Source organism: Schistocerca americana, chromosome 8, assembly GCF_021461395.2.
Source record: "Schistocerca americana isolate TAMUIC-IGC-003095 chromosome 8, iqSchAmer2.1, whole genome shotgun sequence".
NCBI lineage: Eukaryota > Metazoa > Arthropoda > Insecta > Orthoptera > Acrididae > Schistocerca > Schistocerca americana.
This window is the reverse complement of record NC_060126.1, coordinates 382,152,921-382,173,262: the sequence shown is the minus strand read 5'-3', so window position 1 is coordinate 382,173,262 and position 20,342 is coordinate 382,152,921.

The following is a 20,342-nucleotide window of genomic DNA, read 5'->3' as shown; positions in this document are numbered from 1 at the left end:
GTTGACAAGAGATGTGTGTGAGCGGCGACATATTCCAGAAGAAAATCGCTAGTGCTGTGCACATAGTATTCTTCACACCGAATGTATCTGCGTACAGAGGTTGACTGCATGAATAAGTAGTTTTTTGGTAAGTAACAGCTGGAGGCTTTAATTTTTTTCATTATGGTTAGAGAATACAGATAAAATTACACATAGTGGTTGCTTTGGATTGCGCTAATGATTGCATTTTCTTTCGTTAGCAGGTTGACAAGAGATGTGTGTGAGCGGCGACATATTCTACAAGAAAATCGTTAGTGCTGTGCACATAGCATTCTTCACACCGAATGTATCTACGTACAGAGGATGACTGCATGAATAATTAGTTTTTTGATAAGTAACAGCTGGAGCTTTTAATTTTTTTCACTATGGTTTGAGAATGCAGATAAAATTACACAGTCTGGTTGCTTTTGATTGCGCTATTGATTGCATTTTCCTTCGTTAGCAGGTTGACAAGAGATGTGCGTGAGCGGCGACATATTCTACAAGAAAATCGCTAGTGCTGTGCACGTAGCATTCTTCACACCGAATGTATCTACGTACAGAGGATGACTGCATGGATAATTAGTTTTTGGGTAAGTAACAGCTGGAAGTTTTAATTTTTTTCTTTATGGTTTGAGAATACAGATAAAATTACACATTCTGGTTGCTTTGGATTGCGCTAATGATTGCATTTTCCTTCGTTAGCAGGTGGACAAGAGATGTGTGTGAGCGGCGACATATTCTACAAGAAAATCGCTAGTGCTGTGCACATAGCATTCTTCACACCGAATGTATCTACGTACAGAGAATGACTGCATGAATAATTAGTTTTTGGGAAAGGAACAGCTGGAAGTTTTAATTTTTTTCACTATGGTTTGAGAATTCAGATAAAATTACACATTCTGGTTGCTTTGGATTGCGCTAATGATTGCATTTTCTTTCGTTATCAGGTTGACAAGAGATGTGTGTGAGCGGCGACATATTCCATAAGAAAATCGCTAGTGGTGTGCACATAGCATTCTTCACACCAAATGTATCTACGTACAGCGGATGACTGCATGAATAATTAGTTTTTTGGTAAGTAACAGCTGGAGGTTTTAATTTTTTTCATTATGGTTAGAGAATACAGATAAAATTACACATTCTGGTTGCTTAGGATTGCGCTAATGATTGCATTTTCTTTCGTTAGCAGGTTGACAAGAGATGTGTGGGAGCGGCGACATATTCTACAAGAAAATCGCTACTGCTGTGCACATAGCATTCTTCACACCGAATGTATCTACGTACAGAGGATGACTGCATGAATAATTAGTTTTTGGGCAAGTAATAGCTGGGAGTTTTAACGTTTTTCATTATGGTTTGAGAATACAGATAAAATTACACATTCTGGTTGCTTTGGATTGCGCTAACGATTGCATTTTCCTTCGTTATATGGTTGACAAAAGATGTGTTTGAGCGGCGACATATTCTACAAGAAAATCGCTAGTGCTGTGCACATAGCATTCTTCACACCGAATGTATCTACGTACAGAGGATGACTGCATGAATATATAGTTTTTTGGTAAGTAACAGTTGGAAGTTTTAATTTATTTCATTATGGTTTGAGAATACAGATAAAATTACACATTCTGGTTGCTTTGGATTGCGCTAATGATTGCATTTTCTTTCGTTAGCAGGTTGACAAGAGCTGTGTGTGAGTGGCGACATATTCTAGAAGAAAATCGCTAGGGCTGTGCACATAGCATTCTTCACACCGAATGTATCTACGTACAGAGGATGACTGCATGAATAATTAGTTTTTGGGAAAGTAACAGCTGGAAGTTTTAATTTATTTTCACTATGGTTTGAGAATACAGATATAATTACACATTCTGGTTGCTTTGGATTGCGCTAATGATTGCATTTTCTTTCGTTAGCAGGTTGACAAGAGATGTATGTGAGCGGCGACATATTCTACAAGAAAATCGCTAGTGCTGTGCACATAGCATTCTTCACACCGAATGTATCTACGTACAGAGGATGACTGCACGAATAATTAGTTTTTTGGTAAGTAACAGATGGAAGTTTTAATTTATTTCATTATGGTTTTGGAATACAGATAAAATTACACATTCTGGTTGCTTTGCAATGCGCTAATGATTGCATTTTCTTTCGTTAGCAGGTTGTCAAGAGATGTGTGTGAGCGGCGACATATTCTACAAGAAAATCGCTAGTGCTGTGCACATAGCATTCTTCACACCGAATGTATCTACGAACCGAGGATGACATCATGAATATTAAGTTTTTTAGTAAGTAACAGCTGGAGGTTTTAATTTTTCTCATTATGGTTTCAGAATACAGATAAACTAACACATTCTGGTTGCTTTGGATTGCGCTAATGATTGCATTTTCTTTCGTTAGCAGGTTGACAGGAGATGTGTGTGAGCGGCGACATATTCTACAAGAAAATCGCTAGTGCTGCGCACATAGCATTCTTCACACCGAATGCATCTACGTACAGAGGATGACTGCATGGATAATTAGTTTTTTGGTAAGTAACAGCTGGAAGTTTTAATTTTTTTCAATATGGTTTGAGAGTACAGATAAAATTACACATTCAGGATGCTTTGGATTGCGCTAATGATTGCATTTTCTATCGTTAGCAGGTTGACAAGAGATGTGTGTGAGCGGCGAAATATTCTACAAGAAAATCGCTAGTGCTGTGCACATAGCATTTTTCACACCGAATGCATCTTCGCACAGAGGATGACTGCATGAATAATTAGTTTTTTGGTAAGTAACAGCTGGACGTTTCAATTTGTTTCATGATGGTTTGAGAATTCAGATAAAATGACACATTCTGGTTGCTTTGGATTGCGCTAATGATTGCATTTTCTTTCCTTAGCAGGTTGACAAGAGATGTGTGTGAGCGGCGACATATTCTAGAAGAAAATCGCTAGTGCTGTGCGCATAGCATTCTTCGCAAAGAATGAATCTACGTACAGAGGATGACTGCATGAATAATTGCTTTTTTGGTAAGTAACAGCTGGAGGTTTTAATTTTTTTCATTATGGTTAGAGAATACAGATCAAATTACACATTCTGGTTGCTTTGGATTGCGCTAATGATTGCATTTTCGTTCTTTAGCACGTTGACAAGAGATGTGTGTGAGCGGCGACATATTCTGCAAGAAAATCGCTAGTGCTGTGCACATAGCATTCTTCACACCGAATGTATCTACGTACAGAGAATGACTGCATGAATAACTAGTTTTTGGGTAAGTAACAGCTGGAAGTTTTAATTTTCTTCATTATGGTTTCAGAATAGAGATAAAATTACACATTCTGGTTGCTTTGGATTGCGCTAATGATTGCATTTTCTTTCGTTAGCAGGTTGACAGGAGATGTGTGTGAGCGGCGACATATTCTACAAGAAAATCGCTAGTGCTGCGCACATAGCATTCTTCAGACCGAGTGTATCTACGTACAGAGGATGACTGCATGAATAATTAGTTTTTTGGTAAGTAACAGCTGGAAGTTTTAATTTTTTTCATTATGGTTAGAGAATACAGATAAAATTACACATTCTGGTTGCTTAGGATTGCGCTAATGATTGCATTTTCTTTCGTTAGCAGGTTGACAAGAGATGTGTGGGAGCGGCGACATATTCTACAAGAAAATCGCTAGTGCTGTGCACATAGCATTCTTCACACCGAATGTAACTACGTACAGAGGATGACTGCATGAATTATTATTTTTTTGGTCAGTAACAGCAGGAAGTTTTACTTTTTTTCAATATGGTTTCAGAATACAGACAAAATTACACATTCTGGTTGCTTTGGATTGCGCTAATGATTGCATTTTCTTTCGTTAGCAGGTTGACAAGATATGTGTGTAAGCGGCGACATATTCTACAAGAAAATCGCTAGTGCTGTGCACATAGCATTCTTCACACCGAATGTATCTACGTACAGAGGATGACTGCATGAATATATAGTTTTTTGGTAAGTAACAGTTGGAAGTTTTAATTTATTTCATTATGGTTTGAGAATACAGATAAAATTACACATTCTGGTTGCTTTGGATTGCGCTAATGATTGCATTTTCTTTCGTTAGCAGGTTGACAAGAGCTGTGTGTGAGTGGCGACATATTCTAGAAGAAAATCGCTAGGGCTGTGCACATAGCATTCTTCACACCGAATGTATCTACGTACAGAGGATGACTGCATGAATAATTAGTTTTTGGGAAAGTAACAGCTGGAAGTTTTAATTTATTTCCACTATGGTTTGAGAATACAGATATAATTACACATTCTGGTTGCTTTGGATTGCGCTAATGATTGCATTTTCTTTCGTTAGCAGGTTGACAAGAGATGTATGTGAGCGGCGACATATTCTACAAGAAAATCGCTAGTGCTGTGCACATAGCATTCTTCACACCGAATGTATCTACGAACCGAGGATGACATCATGGATATTTAGTTTTTTAGTAAGTAACAGCTGGAAGCTTTAATTTTTCTCATTATGGTTTCAGAATACAGATAAACTAACACATTCTGGTTGCTTTGGTTTGCGCTAATGATTGCATTTTCTTTCGTTAGCAGGTTGACAGGAGATGTGTGTGAGCGGCGACATATTCTACAAGAAAATCGCTAGTGCTGCGCACATAGCATTCTTCAGACCGAGTGTATCTACGTACAGAGGATGACTGCATGAATAATTAGTTTTTTGGTAAGTAACAGCTGGAAGTTTTAATTTTTTTCAATATGGTTTGAGAGTACAGATAAAATTACACATTCAGGTTGCTTTGGATTGCGCTAATGATTGCATTTTCTATCGTTAGCAGGTTGACAAGAGATGTGTGTGAGCGGCGACATATTCTACAAGAAAATCGCTAGTGCTGTGCACATAGCATTTTTCACACCGAATGCATCTACGCACAGAGGATGACTGCATGAATAATTAGTTTTTTGGTAAGTAACAGCTGGACGTTTCAATTTGTTTCATGATGGTTTGAGAATTCAGATAAAATTACACATTCTGGTTGCTTTGGATTGCGCTAATGATTGCATTTTCTTTCGTTAGCAGGTTGACAAGAGATGTGTGTGAGCGGCGACATATTCTAGAAGAAAATCGCTAGTGCTGTGCGCATAGCATTCTTCACACCGAATGAATCTACGTACAGAGGATGACTGCATGAATAATTGCTTTTTTGGTAAGTAACAGCTGGAGGTTTTAATTTTTTTCATTATGGTTAGAGAATACAGATAAAATTACACATTCTGGTTGCTTTGGATTGCGCTAATGATTGCATTTTCGTTCTTTAGCACGTTGACAAGAGATGTGTGTGAGCGGCGACATATTCTACAAGAAAATCGCTAGTGCTGTGCACATTGCATTCTTCACACCGAATGTATCAACGTACAGTTTATGACTGCATTAATAATTAGTTTTTTGGTAAGTAACAGCTGCACGTTTTAATTTTTTTCATTATGGTTTGAGAATACAGATAAAATTACACATTCTGGTTGCTTTGGATTGCGCTAATGATTGCATTTTCTTTCGTTAGCAGGTTGACAGGAGATGTGTGTGAGCGGCGACATATTCTACAAGAAAATCGCTAGTGCTGCGCACATAGCATTCTTCAGACCGAGTGTATCTACGTACAGAGGATGACTGCATGAATAATTAGTTTTTTGGTAAGTAACAGCTGGAAGTTTGAATTTTTTTCATTATGGTTTGAGAATACAGATAAAATTACACATTCTGGTTGCTGTGGATTGCGCTAATGATTGCATTTTCTTTCGTTAGCAGGTTGACAAGAGATGTGTGTAAGCGGCGACATATTCTACAAGAAAATCGCTGGTGCTGTGCACATAGCATTCTTCACACCGAATGCATCTACGTACAGAGGATGACTGCATGAATAAGTAGTTTTTTGGTAAGTAACAGCTAGAGGTTTCAATTTGTTTCATTATGGTTTGAGAATTCAGATAAAATTACACATTCTGGTTGCTTTGGATTGCGCTAATGATTGCATTTTCTTTCGTTAGCAGGTGGACAGGAGATGTTTGTGAGCGGCGACATATTCAAAAAGAAAATCGCTAGTGCTGTGCACATAGCATTCTTCACACAGAATGTATCTACGTACAGAGGATGACTGCATGAATAATTAGTTTTTTGGTAAGTAACAGCTGGAAGTTTTAACTTTTTTTCATTGTGGTTTGAGAATACAGATAAAATTACACATTCTGGTTGCTTTGGATTGCGCTAATGATTGCATTTTCTTTCGTTAGCAGGTTGACAAGAGATGTGTGTGAGCGGCGACATATTCTACAAGAAAATCGCTAGTGCTGTGCACATAGCATTCTTCACACCGAATGTATCTACGTACAGAGGATGACTGCACGAATAATTAGTTTTTTGGTAAGTAACAGTTGCAAGTTTTAATTTATTTCATTATGGTTTGAGAATACAGATAAAATTACACATTCTGGTTGCTTTGGATTGCGCTAATGAATGCATTTTCTTTCGTTAGCAGGTTGACAAGAGATGTGTGTGAGCGGCGACATATTCTAGAAGAAAATCGCTAGTGCTGTGCACATAGCATTCTTCACACCGAATGTATCTACGTACAGAGGATGACTGCATGAATAATTAGTTTTTGGGTAAGTAACAGCTATAAGTTTTACCTTTTTTCATTATGGTTTGAGAATACAGATAAAATTACACATTCTGGTCGCTTTGGATTGCGCTAATGATTGCATTTTCTTTCGTTAGCAGGTTGACAAGAGATGTACACTCCTGGAAATTGAAATAAGAACACCGTGAATTCATTGTCCCAGGAAGGGGAAACTTTATTGACACATTCCTGGGGTCAGATACATCACATGATCACACTGACAGAACCACAGGCACATAGACACAGGCAACAGAGCATGCACAATGTCGGCACTAGTACAGTGTATATCCACCTTTCGCAGCAATGCAGGCTGCTATTCTCCCATGGAGACGATCGTAGAGATGCTGGATGTAGTCCTGTGTAACGGCTTGCCATGCCATTTCCACCTGGCGCCTCAGTTGGACCAGTGTTCGCGCTGGACGTGCAGACCGCGTGAGACGACGCTTCATCCAGTCCCAAACATGCTCAATGGGGGACAGATCCGGAGATCCTGCTGGCCAGGGTAGTTGACTTACACCTTCTAGAGCACGTTGGGTGGCACGGGATACATGCGGACGTGCATTGTCCTGTTGGAACAGCAAGTTCCCTTGCCGGTCTAGGAATGGTAGAACGATGGGTTCGATGACGGTTTGGATGTACCGTGCACTATTCAGTGTCCCCTCGACGATCACCAGTGGTGTACGGCCAGTGTAGTAGATCGCTCCCCACACCATGATGCCGGGTGTTGGCCCTGTGTGCCTCAGTCGTATGCAGTCCTGATTGTGGCGCTCACCTGCACGGCGCCAAACACGCATACGATCATCATTGGCACCAAGGCAGTAGCGACTCTCATCGCTGAAGACGACACGTCTCCATTCGTCCCTCCATTCACGCCTGTCGCGACACCACTGGAGGCGGGCTGCACGATGTTGGGGCGTGAGCGGAAGACGGCCTAACGGTGTGCGGGACCGTAGCCCAGCTTCATGGAGACGGTTGCGAATGGTCCTCGCCGATACCCCAGGAGCAACAGTGTCCCTAATTTGCTGGGAAGTGGCGGTGCGGTCCCCTACGGCACTGCGTAGGATCCTACGGTCTTGGCGTACATCCGTGCGTCGCTGCGGTCCGGTCCCAGGTCGACGGGCACGTGCACCTTCCGCCGACCACTGGCGACAACATCGATGTACTGTGGAGACCTCACGCCCCACGTGTTGAGCAATTCGGCGGTACGTCCACCCGGCCTCCCGCATGCCCACTATACGCCCTCGCTCAAAGTCCGTCAACTGCACATACGGTTCACGTACACGCTGTCGCGGCATGCTACCAGTGTTAAAGACTGCGATGGAGCTCCGTATGCCACGGCAAACTGGCTGACACTGACGGCGGCGGTGCACAAATGCTGCGCAGCTAGCGCCATTCGACGGCCAACACCGCGGTTCCTGGTGTGTCCGCTGTGCCGTGTGTGTGATCATTGCTTGTACAGACCTCTCGCAGTGTCCGGAGCAAGTATGGTGGGTCTGACACACCGGTGTCAATGTGTTCTTTTTTCCATTTCCAGGAGTGTATGTGAGCGGCGACATATTCTACAAGAAAATCGCTAGTTCTGCGCACATAGCATTCTTCACACCGAGTGTATCTACGTACAGAGGATGACTGCATGAATAATTAGTTTTTTGGTAAGTAACAGCTGGAAGTTTGAATTTTTTTCATTATGGTTTGAGAATACAGATAAAATTACACATTCTGGTTGCTTTGGATTGCGCTAATGATTGCATTTTCTTTCGTTAGCAGGTTGACAAGAGATGTGTGTGAGCGGCGACATATTCTACAAGAAAATCGCTAGTGCTGTGCACATAGCATTCATCACACCGATTGTATCTGCGTACAGACGATGACTGCATGAATAATTAGTTTTTTGGTAAGGAACAGTTGGAAGTTTTAATTCTTTTCATTATGGTTTGAGAATTCAGATAAACTTACACATTCTGGTTGCTTTGGATTGCGCTAATGATTGCATTTTCATTCGTTAGCAGGTTGACAAGAGATGTGTGTGAGCGGCGACATATTCTACAAGAATATCGCTAGTGCTGTGCACATAGCATTCTTCACACCGAATGTATCTACGTACAGAGGATGACTGCATGAATAATTAGTTTTTGGGTAAGTAACAGCTGGAAGTTTGAATTTTTTTCATTATGGTTTGAGAATACAGATAAAATTACACATTCTGGTTGCTTTGGATTGCGCTAATGATTGCATTTTCTTTCGTTAGCAGGTTGACAAGGGATGTGTGGGAGCGGCGACATATTCTACAAGAAAATCGCTAGTGCTGTGCACATAGCATTCTTCACACCGAATGTATCTACGTACAGAGGATGACTGCATGAATAATTAGTTTTTTGGTAAGTAACAGCTGGAAGTTTTAATTTTTTTCACTATGGTTTGAGAATACAGATAAAATTACACATTCTGGTTGCTTTTGATTGCGCTAATGATTGCATTATCTTTCGTTAGCAGGTTGACAAGAGATGTGTGTAAGCTGCGACATATTCTAGAAGAAAATCGCTAGTGCTGTGCACATAGCATTCTTCACACCGAAAGTATCTACGTACTGAGGATGAGTGCATGAATAATTAGTTTTTTGGTAAGTAACAGCTGGAAGTTTTAATTTTTTTCATTATGGTTTGAGTATACAGATAAAATTACACATTCTGGTTGCTGGGGAATGCGCTCATGATTGCATTTTCTTTCGTTAGCAGGTTGACAAGAGATGTGTGTGAGCGGCGACATATTCTACAACAAAATCGCTAGTGCTGTGCACATAACATTCTTCACCCCGAATGTATCTATGTGCAGAGGATGACTGCACGAATAATTAGTTTTTGGGTAAGTAACAGCTGGACGTTTTAGTTTTTTTCATTATGGTTTGAGAATACAGATAAAATTACACATTCTGGTTGCTTTGGATTGCGCTAATGATTGCATTTTCCTTCGTTAGCAGGTTGACAAGAGATGTGTGTGAGCGGCGACATATTCCATAAGAAAATCGCTAGTGGTGTGCACATAGCATTCTTCACACCGAATGCATCTACGTACAGAGGATGACTGCATGAATAATTAGTTTTTTGGTAAGTAATAGCAGGATGTTTTAATTTTTTTTCATTATGGTTAGAGAATTCAGATAAAATTACACTTTCTGGTTGCTTTGGATTGCGCTAATGATTGCATTTCCTTTCGTTAGCAGGTTGACAAGAGATGTGTGTGAGCGGCGACATATTCTAGAAGAAAATCGCTAGTGCTGTGCACATAGCATTCTTCACACCGAATGTATCTACGTACAGAGGATGACTGCATAAATAATTAGTTTTTGGGTAAACAACAGCTGGAAGTTTTAATATTTTTCGTTATGGTTTGAGAATACAGATAAAATTACACATCCTGGTTGTTTTCGATTGCGCTAATGATTGCATTTTCTTTCGTTAGCAGGTTGACAAGAGGTGTGTGTGCGCGGCGACATATTCTACAAGAAAATCGCTAGTGCTGTGCACATAGCATTCTTCACACCGAATGTATCTACGTATAGAGGATGACTGCATGAATAATTAGTTTTTTGGTAAGTAACAGCTGGAAGTTTTAATTTTTTTCATTATGGTTTGAGAATACAGATAAAATTACACATTCTGGTTGCTTTGGATTGCGCTGATGAATTCATTTTCTTACGTTAGCAGGTTGACAAGCGATGTGTGTGAGCGGCGACATATTCTAGAAGAAAATTGCTAGTGCTGTGCACATAGCATTCTTCACACCGAATGTATCTACGTACAGAGGATGACTGCATGAATAATTATTTTTTTGGTAAGTAACAGCAGGAAGTTTTACTTTTTTTCAATATGGTTTGAGAATACGGATAAAATTACACGTTCTGGTTGCTTTGGATTGCGCTAATGCTTGCATTTTCTTTCGTTAGCAGGTTGACAAGAGATGTGTTTGAGCGGCGACATATTCTAGAAGAAAATCGCTAGTGCTGTGCACATAGCATTCTTCGCACCGAATGTATGTACGTACAGAGGATGACTCCATTAATAATTAGTTTTTTGGTAAGTAACAGCTGGAAGTTTTAATTATTTTTCATTATGGTTAGAGAATACAGATAAAATTACACATTCTGGTTGCTTTGGTTTGCGCTAATGATTTCCTTTCCTTTCGTTAGCAGGTTGACAACAGATGTGTGGGAGTGGCGACATATTCTACAAGAAAATCGCTAGTGCTGTGCACATAGCATTCTTCACACCGAATGCATCTACGTACAGAGGATGACTGCATGAATAATTAGTTTTTTGTTAAGTAACAGCTGGAAGTTTTAATATTTTTCATTATGGTTTGAGAATACAGATAAAATTACACTTTCTGGTTGCTTTGGATTGCGCTAATGATTGCATTTTCTTTCGTTAGCAGGTTGACAAGAGATGTATGTGAGCGGCGACATATTCCACAAGAAAATCGCTAGTGCTGTGCACATAGCATTCTTCTCACCGAATGTATCTATGTAGAGGGGTTGTCAGCGTGAACAGTTAGTTTTCTGGGCAGTAACAGCACTTTGTTTAAATTGCTTTCATTATACTTTAAGAATACAGATAAAATTACACATTCTGGTTGCTTTGGATTGCGCTAATGATAGCATTTTCTTTCGTTAGCAGGTTGACAAGGGATGTGTGTGAGCGGCGACATATTCTACAAGAAAATCGCTAGTGCTGTGCACATAGCATTCTTCACACCGAATGTATCTACGTACAGAGGATGACTGCATGAATAATTAGGTTTTAGGTAAGTAACAGCGGGAAGTTTTCATTTTTTTCATTATGGTTTGAGAATACAGATAAAATTACACATTCTGGTTGCTTTGGATTGCGCTAATGATTGCATTTTCCTTCGTTAGCAGGTTGACAAGAGATGTGTGCGAGCGGCGACATATTCTACAAGAAAATCGCTAGTGCTGTGCACATAGCATTGATCCCACCGAAAGTATCTACGTACAGAGGATGACTGCATAAATAATTAGTTTTTTAGCAAGTAACAGCTGGAAGTTTTAATTTTTTTCATAATGGTTTGAGAATACAGATAAAATTACACATTCAGGTTGCTTTGGATTGCGCTAATGATTGTATTGTCTTTCGTTAGCAGGTTGACAAGAGATGTGTGGGAGCGGCGACATGTTGTACAAGAAAATCGCTAGTGCTGTGCACATAGCATTCTTCTCACCGAAAGTATCTACGTAGAGGGGTTGACAGCGTGAACAATTACTTTTTTGGGCAGTAACAGCACTTTGTTTAAATTTTTTTATTACACATTAAGAATACAGATAAAATTACACATTCAGGTGACTTTGGAGTGCGCTCATGATTTCCTTTCTCTTCGTTAGTAGGTTGACAACAGATGTGTGGGAGCGGCGACATATTCTAGAAGAAAATCGCTAGTGCTGTGCACATAGCATACTTCACACCGAAAGTATCTACGTACAGAGGATGACTGCACGAATAATTAGTTTTTTGGTAAGTAACAGCTGGCAGTTTGAATTTTTTTCATTATGGTTTGAGAATACCGATAAAATTACACTTTCTGGTTGCTCTGGATTGCGCTAATGATTGCATTGTCTTTCGTTAGCAGGTTGACAAGAGATGTGTGGGAGCGGCGACATGTTCTACAAGAAAATCGCTAGTGCTGTGCACATAGCATTCTTTTCACCGAATGTATCTATGTAGAGGGGTTGACAGCGTGAACAATTACTTTTTTGGGCAGTAACAGCACTTTGTTTAAATTTTTTTCATTACTCTTTAAGAATACAGATAAAATTACACATTCTGGTAACTTTGGAGTGCGCTAATGATTTTCTTTCTTTTCGTTAGCAGGTTGACAACAGATGTGTGGGAGCGGCGGCATATTCTAGAAGAAAATCGCTAGTGCTGTGCACATAGCAGTCTTCACACCGAAAGTATCTACGTACAGAGGATGACTGCATGAATAATTAGTTTTTTGGTAAGTAACAGCTGGCAGTTTGAATTTTTTTCATTATGGTTTGAGAATACAGAAAAAATCACACATTCTGGTTGCTTTGGATTGCGCTAATGACTGCATTGTCTTTCGTTAGCAGGTTGACAAGAGATGTGTGGGAGCGGCGACATGTTCTACAAGAAAATCGCTAGTGCTGTGCACATAGCATTCTTCTCACCGAATGTATCTATGTGGAGGGGTTGACAGCGTGAACAATTACTTTTTTGGGCAGGAACAGCACTTTGTTTAAATTTTTTTATTACACTTTAAGAATACAGATAAAATTACACATTCTGGGGACTTTGGAGTGCGCTAATGATTTCCTTTCTTTTCGTTAGCAGGTCGACAACAGATGTGTGGGAGCGGCGACATATTGTAGAATAAAATCGCTAGTGCTGTGCACTTAGCATTCTTCACACCGAATGTATCTACGTACAGAGGATGACTGCATGAATAATTAGTTTTTTGGTAAGGAACAGCTGGAAGTTTTAATTTTTTTGTTTATGGTTTGAGAATACAGTAAAAAATTACACGTTCTGGTTGCTTTGGATTGCGCTAATGATTGCATTTTCTTACGTTAGCAGGTTGACAAGAGATGTGTGTGAGCGGCGACATAATCTAGAAGAAAATCGCTAGTGCTGTGCACATAGCATTCTTCACACCGAATGTATCTACATACAGAGGATGACTGCATGAATAATTAGTTTTTTGGTAAGTAACAGCTGGAAGTTTTAAATTTTTTTTCATTATGGTTAGAGAATACAGATAAAATTACACTTTCTGGTTGCTTTGGATTGGCTAATGATTTCCTTTCCTTTCGTTAGCAGGTTGACAAGAGATGTGTGTGAGCGGCGACATATTGTACAAGAAAATCGCTAGTGCTGTGCACATAGCATTCTTCACACCGAATGTATCTACGTACAGAGGATGACTGCATGAATAATTATTTTTTTGTTAAGTAACAGCAGGAAGTTTTACTTTTCTTCAATATGGTTTGAGAATACAGATAAAATTACACATTATGGTTGCTTTGGATTGCGCTAATGATTGCATTTTCTTTCGTTAGCAGGTTGACAAGAGATGTGTGTGAGCGGCGACATATTCTAGAAGAAAATCGCTAGTGCTGTGCACATAGCATTCTTCACACCGAATGTATCTACGTACAGAGGATGACTGCATGAATAATTAGTTTTTGGGTAAGTAACAGCTGGAAGTTTTAATTTTTTTCATTATGGTTTCAGAATACAGATAAAATTACACATTCAGGTTGCTTTGGATTGCGTTAATGATTGCATTTTCTTTCGTTAGCAGGTTGACAAGAGATGTGTGTGAGCGGCGACATATTCTAGAAGAAAATCGCTAGTGCTGTGCACATAGCATTCTTCACACCGAATGTATCTACGTACAGAGGATGACTGCATGAATAATTAGTTTTTTGGTAAGTAACAGCTGGAAGTTTTAATTTTTTTCATTATGGTTTGAGAATACAGATAAAATTACACATTCAGGTTGCTTTGGATTGCGTTAATGATTGCATTTTCTTTCGTTAGCAGGTTGACAAGAGATGTGTGTGAGCGGCGACATATTCTAGAAGAAAATCGCTAGTGCTGTGCACATAGCATTCTTCACACCGAATGTATCTACGTACAGAGGATGACTGCATGAATAATTAGTTTTTGGGTAAGTAACAGCTGGAAGTTTTAATTTTTTTCATTATGGTTTGAGAATACAGATAAAATTACACATTCAGGTTGCTTTGGATTGCGTTAATGATTGCATTTTCTTTCGTTAGGAGGTTGACAAGAGATGTGTGTGAGCGGCGACATATTCTAGAAGAAAATCGCTAGTGCTGTGCACATAGCATTCTTCACACCGAATGTATCTACGTACAGAGGATGACTGCATGAATAATTAGTTTTTGGGTAAGTAACAGCTGGAAGTTTTAATGTTTTTCATTATGGTTTGAGAATACAGATAAAATTACACATTCAGGTTGCTTTGGATTGCGTTAATGATTGCATTTTCTTTCGTTAGCAGGTTGACAAGAGATGTGTGTGAGCGGCGACATATTCTAGAAGAAAATCGCTAGTGCTGTGCACATAGCATTCTTCACACCGAATGTATCTTGGTACAGAGGATGACTGCATGAATAATTAGTTTTTGGGTAAGTAACAGCTGGAAGTTTTAATTTTTTTCATTATGGTTTGAGAATACAGATAAAATTACACATTCTGGTGACTTTAGAGTGCGCTAATGATTTCCTTTCCTTTCGTTAGCAGGTTGACAACAGTTGTGTGGGAGCGGCGACATATTCTAGAAGAAAATCGCAAGTGCTGTGCACATAGCATTCTTCACACCGAATGTATCTACGTACAGAGAATGACTGCATGAAAAATTAGTTTCTTGGGAAGTAACAGTTGGAAGTTTTAATTTTTTTCACTATGGTTTGAGAATACAGATAAAATTACACATTCTGGTTGCTTTGGATTGCGCTAATGTTTGCGTTTTCTTTCGTTAGCAGGTTGACAAGAGAGGTGTGTTAGCGGCTTCATATTCTACAAGAAAATCGAGAGTGCTATTAACATAGCATTCTTCTAACCGAATGTATCTACGTAGAGGGGTTGACAGAGTGAACAATTGGTTTTTTAGGCAATTACAGCACTTTGTTTAAATTTTTTCGTAATACTTTAAGAGTACAGACAAAATTACACATTCTGGTTGCTTTGGATTGCGCTAATGATTTCCTTTCCTTTCGTTAGCAGGTTGACAACAGATGTGTGGGAGCGGCGACATATTCTAGAAGAAAATCGCTAGTGCAGTGCACATAGCACTCTTCTCACCGAATGTATCTACGTAGAGGGGTTGTCAGCGTGAACAATTAGTTTTTTGGGCAGTAAGAGCACTTTGTTTAAATTTTTTTCATTATACTTTAAGAATACAGATAAAATTACACATTCTGGTGACTTTGGAGTGCGCTAATGATTTCCTTTCCTTCCGTTAGCAGGTTGACAACAGATGTGTGGGAGCTTCGACAAATTCTAGAAGAAAATCGCTAGAGCTGTGCACTTAGCATTCCTCACACCGAATGTATCTATGTACAGAGGATGACTGCATGAATAATTATTTTTTTGGTAAGTAACAGCAGGAAGTTTTAATTTTTTTCATTATGGTTTGAGAATACAGATAAAATTACACATTCTGGTTGCTTTGGATTGCGCTAATGATTGCATTTTCTTTTGTTAGCTGGTTGACAAGAGATGTGTGTGAGCGGCGACATACTCTAGAAGAAAATGGCTAATGCTGTGCACATAGCATTCTTCTAACCGAATGTATCTACGTAGAGGGGTTGACAGCGTGAACAAGTAGTTTTTTGGTCAGTAACTGCACTTTGTTTAAATTTTTTCTATTATACTTTAAGAATATAGATAAAATTACACATTCTGGTGACTTTGGAGTGCGCTAAATATGTCCTTTCCTTTCGTTAGCAGGTTGACAACAGATGAGTGGGAGCGGCGACATATTCTAGAAGAAAATCGCTAGTGCTGTGCGCATAGCATTCTTCACACCGAATGTATCAACGTAGAGGGGTTGACAGTGTGAACAATTAGTTTTTTGGGCAGTAACAGCACTTTGTATAAATTTTTTTCATTATACTTTAAGAATACAGATAAAATTACACATTCTGGTGACTTTTGACTGCGCTAATGATTTCCCTTCCTTTCGTTAGCAGGTTGACAAGAGATGTGTGGTTGCGGCGACATATTCTAGAAGAAAATCGCTAGTGCTGTGCGTATAGCATTCTTCACACCGAATGTATCTACGTAGATGGGTTCACAGTGTGAACAATTAGTTTTTTGGGCAGTAACAGCACTTTGTTTAAATTTTTTTCATTATACTTTAAGAATACAGATAAAATTACACATTCTGGAGACTTTGGAGTGCGCTAATGATTTCCTTTCCTTTCGTTAGCAGGTAGACAACAGATGTGTGGGAGCGGCGTCATATTCTAGAAGAAAATCGCTAGTGCTGTGCGCATAGCATTCTTCACACCGAATGTAGCTACGTAGAGGGGTTGACAGCGTGAACAAGTAGTTTTTTGGTCAGTAACTGCACTTTGTTTTAATTTTTTCCATTACACTTTAAGAATATAGATAAAATTACACATTCTGGTGACTTTGGAGTGCGCTAATGATTTCCTTTCCTTTCGTTAGCAGGTTGACAACAGATGTGTGGGAGCGGCGTCATATTCTAGAAGAAAATCGCTAGTGCTGTGCACATAGCATTCTTCTCACCGAATGTAACTACGTAGATGGGTTGACAGCGTGAACAATTAGTTTTTTGGGCAGTAAGAGCAGTTTGTTTAAAATTTTTTCATTATACTTTAAGAATACATATAAAATTACACATTCTGGAGACTTTGGAGTGCGGTAATGATTTCCTTTCCCTTCGTTAGCAGGTTGACAACAGATGTGTGGGAGCGGCGTCATATTCTAGAAGAAAATCGCTAGTGCTGTGCGCATAGCATTCTTCACACCGAATGTATCTACGTAGAGGGGTTGACAGCGTGAACAAGTAGTTTTTTGGGCAGTAACTGCACTGTGTTTAAATATTTTTATTATACTTTAAGAATACAGATAAAATCTCGCATTCTGGTGACTTTGGAATACGCTAATGATGTCCTTTCCTTTCGTTAGCAGGTTGACAAGACATGTGTGTGAGCGGCGACATATTCTGGAAGAAAATCGCTAGTGCTGTGCAGATAGCATTCTTCACACCGAATGTATCTACGTACAGAGGATGACTGCACGAATAATTATTTTTTTGGTAAGTAACAGCTGGAAGTTTTAATTTTGTTCATTATGGTTTGAGAATACAGATAAAACTACACATTCTGGTTGCTTTGGATTGCGCTAATGATTGCATTTTCTTTTGTTAGCAGGTTTACAAGAGATGTGTGTGAGCGGCGACATATTCTAGAAGAAAATGGCTAATGCTGTGCACATAGCATTCTTCTAACCGAATGTATCTACGTAGAGGGGTTGACAGCGTGAACAATTAGTTTTTTGTTCAGTAACAGCACTTTGTTTAAGTTTTTTTATTATACTTTAAGAATACAGATAAAATGACACATTCTGGAGACTTTGGAGTGCGCTAATGATTTCCTTTCCTTTCGTTAGCAGGTTGACAACAGATATGTGGGAGCGGCGTCATATTCTAGAAGAAAATCGCTAGTGCTGTGCGCATAGCATTCTTCACACCGAATGTATCAACGTAGAGGGGTTGACAGCGTGAACAATTAGTTTTTTGGGCAGTAACAGCACTTTGTTTAAATTTTTTCATTATATTTTAAGAATACAGATAAAATTACACATTCTGGTGACTTTGGAGTGCGCTAATGATTTCCTTTCCTTTCGTTAGCAGGTTGTCAACAGATGTGTGGGAGCGGCGTCATATTCTAGAAGAAAATCGCTAGTGCTGTGCGCATAGCATTCTTCACACCGAATGTATCTACGTAGAGGGGTTGACAGCGTGAACAATTAGTTTTTTGGTCAGTAACTGTACTTTGTTTAAATTTTTTTCATTTTACTTTAAGAATATAGATAAAATTACACATTGTGGTGACTTTGGAGTGCGCTAATGATTTCCTTTCCTTTCGTTAGCAGGTTGACAACAGATGTGTGGGAGCGGCGAAATATTCTAGAAGAAAATCGCTAGTGCTGTGCACATAGCATTCTTCACACCGAATGTATCTACGTTCAGAGGATGACTGCATGAATAATTAGTTTTTTGGGAAATAACATCTGGAAGTTTTAATTTTTTTCATTATGGTTTGAGAATACAGATAAAATTACTCATTCTGGTTGCTTTGGATTGCGCTAATGATTGCATTTTCTTTCGTTAGCAGGTTGACAGGAGATGTGTGTGAGCGGCGACATATTCTAGAAGAAAATAGCTAGTGCTGTGCACATAGCATTCTTCTTATCGAATGTTTCTACGTAGAGGGGTTGACAACGTGAACAATTAGTTTTTTGGGCAGTAACAGCAGTTTGTTTAAATTTTTATCATTGTACTTTAAGTATACAGATAAAATTACACATTCTGGTGACTTTGGAGTGCGCTAATGATTTCCTTTCCTTTCGTTAGCAGGTTGACAACAGATGTGTGGGAGCGGCTACATTTTCTAAAAGAAAATCGATGGTGCTGTGCACATAGCATTCTTCACACCGAATGTATCTACGTACAGAGAATGAGTGCATGAATAATTAGTTCTTTGGTAAGTAACAGTAGGAAGTTTTAATTTTTTTCATTATGGTTTGAATATACAGATAAAATTACACATTCTGGTTGCTTTGGATTGCGCTAATGATTGCATTTTCCTTCGTTAGCAGGTTGACAAGAGATGTGTGTGAGCGGCGACATATTCTACAAGTAGATCGCTAGTGCTGTGCACACAGTATTCTTCTCGCCGAAAGTATCTACGTAGAGGGGTTGACAGCGTGAACAATATGTTTTTTGGGCAGTAACAGCACTTTGTTTAAATTTTTTTCATTGTACTTTAAGAATACAGATGAAATTCGACATTGTGGTGACTTTGGAGTGGGCTAATGATTTCCTTTCCTTTCGTTATCAGGTTGACAACAGACGTGTGTGGGCGGCGACATATTCTAGAAGTAAATCGCTAGTGCTGTGCACATAGCATTCTTCTCACCGAATGTATCTACGTAGAGGGGTTGACAGCGTGAACAATTAGTTTTTTGGGCAGTAACAGCACTTTGTTTAAATTTTTTTCATTATACTTTAAGAATGCAGATAAAATTACACATTCTGGTGACTTTGGAGTGCGCTAATGATTTCCGTTCCTTTCGTTTGCAGGTTGACAACAGATGTGTGGGAGAGGCGACATATTCTAGAAGAAAATCGCTAGTGCTGTGCACATAGCATTCTTCACACCGAATGTATCTACGTATAGAGAATGACTGCATGAATAATTAGTTTTTTCGTAAGTAACAGCTGGAAGTTTTAATTCTTTTCATTATGGTTTGAGAATACTGATAAAATTACACGTTCTGGTTGCTTTGGATTGCGCTAATGATTGCATTTTCTTTCGTTAGCAGGTTGACAAGAGGTGTGTGTGAGCGGCGACATATTCTACAAGTAGATCGCTAGTGCTGTGCACATAGCATTCTTCTCACCGAATGTATCTACGTAGAGGGATTGACAAGGTGAACAATTAGTTTTTTGGGCAGTAACAGCACTTTGTTTAAATTTTTTTCAATGTACTTTAAGAATACAGATGAAATTAGACATTGTGGTGACTTTGGAGTGCGCTAATGATTTCCGTTCCTTTCGTTTGCAGGTTGACATCAGATGTGTGGGAGAGGCGACATATTCTAGAAGAAAATCGCTAGTGCTGTGCACATAGCATTCTTCACACCGAATGTATCTGCGTATAGAGAATGACTGCATGAATAATTAGTTTTTTCGTAAGTAACAGCTGGAAGTATTAATTTTTTTCATTATGGTTTGAGAATACAGATAAAGTTACACATTCTGGTTGCTTTGGATTGCGCTAATGATTGCATTTTCTTTCGTTAGCAGGTTGACAAGAGATGTGTGTGAGCGGCGACATATTCTAGAAG